The sequence below is a fragment of the Sinocyclocheilus rhinocerous genome, unplaced genomic scaffold (assembly GCF_001515625.1).
Source record: "Sinocyclocheilus rhinocerous isolate Xijiao unplaced genomic scaffold, SAMN03320098_v1.1 scaffold1499, whole genome shotgun sequence".
Taxonomy (NCBI): Eukaryota; Metazoa; Chordata; class Actinopteri; order Cypriniformes; family Cyprinidae; genus Sinocyclocheilus; species Sinocyclocheilus rhinocerous.
The window spans coordinates 760,231-764,863 of NW_015650016.1; the positions used below are offsets into that span (position 1 = coordinate 760,231).

At 38.3% G+C, this 4,633-nt stretch overlaps 1 long non-coding RNA gene across 1 annotated transcript; it reads left to right on the forward strand.

The window, feature by feature from the left end:
- Nucleotides 1-904: 904 nt before the first annotated feature.
- LOC107711355 (uncharacterized) lies at nucleotides 905-4,478 on the forward strand. The gene is made up of 4 exons (XR_001636694.1): nucleotides 905-980; nucleotides 3,677-3,755; nucleotides 4,143-4,226; nucleotides 4,389-4,478. It is a non-coding gene; the product is annotated as an uncharacterized LOC107711355 (long non-coding RNA).
- The last annotated feature ends 155 nt before the right edge of the window (nucleotides 4,479-4,633 follow it).

Here is a 4,633-nt window from a genome sequence, read left to right on the forward strand (position 1 = left end):
TTTTATTTTTCTCTAAGCGTCAGCATGACTCTTACATCTTATCACTGATGTGATCATAGTTTTAGACCCTATACTGACATCTATTGATATTAAACTGCGTTGTCTGTGCTGCCACCACTATATCTGGATCTAGCCACCACTATATCCCTCCATTTTAAGCTGAGAGGATGTAGTAGCATGGATGGTCAGTGGCACCTTGTGTATGCTTTTTCATATATTTATAGAGAAAGTTAAAGTGTCTCTAAAGTGACTTTTAAACCCGCTTTTGTCTGTTTCTTTAATTTCCTGTTTATTAAAGTCTAAATGCCTCAGACAAATGCTCTCTCTGATATCTATGCTGTCTTGGTACTCAACCACAGCCTTTGACTCTCTTTTGGACTGACTATGTAGGGCAGCCAGCAACAAAGCTGTCATCCCTGTTTTTTATCTCTGCTAGTCAGTGCCGATGCAACATTCAGGCTTTGACAAATATTGGTTTCCAGATAACACTGCAACTGTATTAGCCCTCTATGGACCTTTCTCCCATACTTCTCACTCAACTGGGCAGGTTAAGTATCATGCCATGACTTCCTAATCATGCCAAAATGCGTTTCTTGATGCGGTCAACTCCTTGACTTGGTGGCTGTTGGCAAGTTCTATGCAACTTAACCACCTACTGAGATGTTGTAAGTATTGGTTGCTTCGCCATTTAAATTCTTCCTTGACCATATCAGTCCCTGCACCAACAGGTCAGCTAATGAAACACCCTCCAGCCTCTTGCTCTCATGGTGTGCTTGAGCCTTGGACCAAGGTAAAGTCTCTTTTGTCAACCAGTCTTGCTTGGGTTCAAGATGCTCTTCAGAAAGAAAACACTTCTTCCAGTTTAAGTTCTTCAATGAGGGTGAATGTTGTTCTCGCCATGTGACTTCAATACATCCCTGTTTACCAAATAGTGTAAACACTTTAATCCAAGCCCAGCTGTATCTGGTTGACATCTGAAGGTAAGAAATTACAGCTTGCACTTTCAACATGAGCTTCGTTTGACTCCGTCAAAATGTCAGTTTTAGATTGTAACAATGGGCTTTGTATTTGGAGTTTAAAGAACCAAGAGCGTTCACCTGTTTGGCGTACAGAACACTGCTTTTTTTTTTTTTTCCCTCTATACACTGTTTTTCTGTGCACATCCCCCATATCTTTGTTTTTACTGCTGTCTGGCACAGTCATAGCCCTGAAGCTGAAACCAGTTCTGTCAAGCCAAAGGTGAGCAGAGTGAATTCTACTACAGGACCTGCTGACACATCTGCAGTTTGTCCCAGCGCCCACATCAAAACCAGGAAGGGCAATGCAAATAACTCCTTTTTGAATTTCATGCGATTTTTCAATGCTAACTTCATGTGCCATATTGTCCTCCGGTCAGCTGGGCATCTTGGAGGAGCTAAATGTGCTCTTATCCTTGATGGCAGTCAGCTTGTAGTTTACTTTAACGTGAGGTTTATTCAGATGACTTCTGGAGAGGTCCAAGGTCTTTTAGCTTAATTTTCACTTTCCATTGGAAATGAGGAGAACGTTCAAGTGAACTCAACTGAGACCTGGGGCCCATTCTTCGTACGTCGTTAACTGGATTTGATTGTTGACGATTTGGTATGATCTTGGATTATTTGGTTAGTCGAAGCTCATCCTGGACTTGCTGTCATAGCAACAGGTCCGTGAGCTTAAACCTGCTCTGGAGCAGGCTTATTTCATGTAAACAAGATTAGATTGCATCCTTTTAAGTGGAGTTGAGATTTAAAATCTATCCCAGCCACTGCTAATTTATTACAAGAGTACCCTACTAATCCGGGGACAATAATTTTAAATGATGATAATTAAATTAATTTGAAAATAATATAATGTTGTGTAATCTATAATACTATGGACACAGACCGTTTTACTCATTGAAAGATTTGTTCGTGATAATTACTTTTATAATTGCATTTGAGTCGTACACACGTTATACAGTTAATCGGAGTCGTGCATTAATTTGAGTAATGACGGCTATTATGGGAGTACGTGGCTTGAAGCGCCGGAGATGCAGATAACTTGGTCTTGACCCTTAAGAAACTTAAATTAATGCTGTCACAACAAATCTGCTTCAAAGATAAAAAATTACATGAATTGCTAATTACAACATTGAAATAAAAATGTAAAGCATGTACAAATACTAGAAATCATGTAAAAAAAAAAAAAGTAAACCGTGCACATTTAATTGATCTATTATAACAGTTTTGTTCACGTGGTGGTTTACTTTATAAAGGTCCAGAAGTTAGTCAAGTTTCATCAGGTGTCTTTAATTATATGATGTCATTTACGTTGCTGTCCTGCCGCCAGCCAATCGCTGCATTGCTGATCGTGGTTTCGAGTATCGATACATCTGCCCTTTTCGGGGAACACGAGAACGCGCAGTAATCTTAGACCACTTAATTCAGATATTTTAATAATCCACAAATTTGTTTGAAGAACCAAATTAGCCAGAGATCTGTTATGATTAGAAGATCTGGCATCTTTCAAATTAAGGATGCACTATTAATTGAATGCGATTTGTCATGCGCATCTTGTCAGTAAATCCGGTTCTGTAATCCGTAGTAAGTCTCCATCACATGCTTTCAGATGGAGCAGCATTTAGTACAAAGAGCTGTAGTTCACGGACAAGCTACACAAAATCGCGTTCATAATCCCAGACGATTTAATCGCGAGATTATGAAATTGAAGAAATTGTTTTGCGATTTTTATGAAAGCTGTTTGCGTAGCTTCTCGGTGAACTATGGCTCTGTGTAGTAAATGCTGCTCCATTTGAGAGCGCGTGAGAACCACATTCAATATGTTCTTATGCCAGACTCCGTTCATAACATCAGTTGAGTGTGACCGTAAATCCTTCTGTGAGATGATGTGGCTTCTTACACCAAATAAGGCACGCAACATTTCATAGCCTTTATCACTGCTTAGAATACTATGTCGATTAGCATTTCATTATATACTTTATTATAATACAAATTATAATAAGACTAACTCCGATAAACTATATTGTCATAGTTTATGGATAATACAGCCATGGGTCAATGCAGCCTTTGATCAACCGAAGTTAGGTGTAGTAATAGGTAAGGAGCAGAACAGAAGGCAGTGTCAGTCACCTGCAGGTGCATATCAAAAGCCAGTTATACTTATGTAGGGGTGTGAAATTATTTATTTAGCAATGTGGTTTATTTAGCAAAATTAAGTCTTTAGCAATGTGCACTTCTAAAAAGCTTTAGGGATGGTTGGTCACTGGTGCATTGAATTTAATAAGTCAATATTAACAATGTTAAATTCTTTTATTTTTTTCAAACTACTTTGCTTGCAAGGTTCTCCACATTTTTGCTGGGCTGCTTGCCTCCGTCTGACAGGGCTTGTGGAAAACTATTTTAAAGACCCCCTTTTTTTTTCTCAGTGTGGTTGTAATTAATTTATTTATATATATATATCTTTAAATTGAAGTCCATGCCTTATGCTTTTTTTTTTTTCTTTTTTTTTTATAATCTTAAATTCTGTTGCCTTTTTGTAGTCTGTCCATTTGTTAGGGTTGCATTTGTTTTAGTACTTTTTGCAGGTAAAGTTAATGTTGCTTTAATTACTTTAATGCAGAAATGTTCTGTGACCTACTTGTGTTTTTGTTCCCTTACAGTATTAGCAAAACTGTCAAAGGACCTCCTGGTTCAGAGAATAAAATAAAAAAAAGAGGAAGAGAAAACGGCAAGATAAAGGTATGTTAAGAATAAGGAGTGAATAACCAGCGCTCTCTTCCACCCTCAATACCACGACTGAGGTGAGTCTCTTGAGCAAGGCACTGAACCCCCAACTGCTCTTTTGGGCGCCGCAGCAATATGACTGTCTATTGCTCTGGGTGTGTTTTCATGGTGTGTGTGTGTTCACTACTGTGCGTTTAACCCATCCAAGTGCACACACACAGAGCACAAATTCCGAGTATGGGTCACCATACTTGGCCACACTTCACTTCTATTCCGATATCATAGTACCTCACTTGGCTATAGATTAAGATTTTGTGTGTACAGATGGCTTAATTCGATGTTTAATTCGTTGTTACAATAACATTCTGTTCCATTAACTATATTCTTATGAACATCCCCTAGGAGCTCTGTTGAAATATTTTGGAGGTGGGGCACAACCAATGCCGCCAGCCCCAAATGCTAGTGCTACAGCTGATGATACAGCAGGTGAGTTTTCAACGATCAATATAGTTATATGGGTAACCCATGCCTTTCGTGAGGCGTTTTATTCTTTTATTTTTTGTATTTTTTTTAATATGACTGCATTACCTTCTAATATGACATAAGATTGCTAACTTTTATAATAATTTAATTTTCATCGTTCATTAGGTCCATCCTCTGCAGGTGAGGAGCACTTACCAGCACCTGCATCCACTGATCCTGCTGTTCCTTCCATGTCGGTTTCAACCTCAACAGATGTGGCAGGTAATTTAATAGCACAGCAGCCATTGTATTTGTTCAATTTGTATTGTATTTGTCATTTATATAGAATATCATGCTATTTAATATTTCTAATTGTTTATGTAATTTCCTATTTGTGGTCATTGGTGTCAATGTCACATGTACTCCCTTAG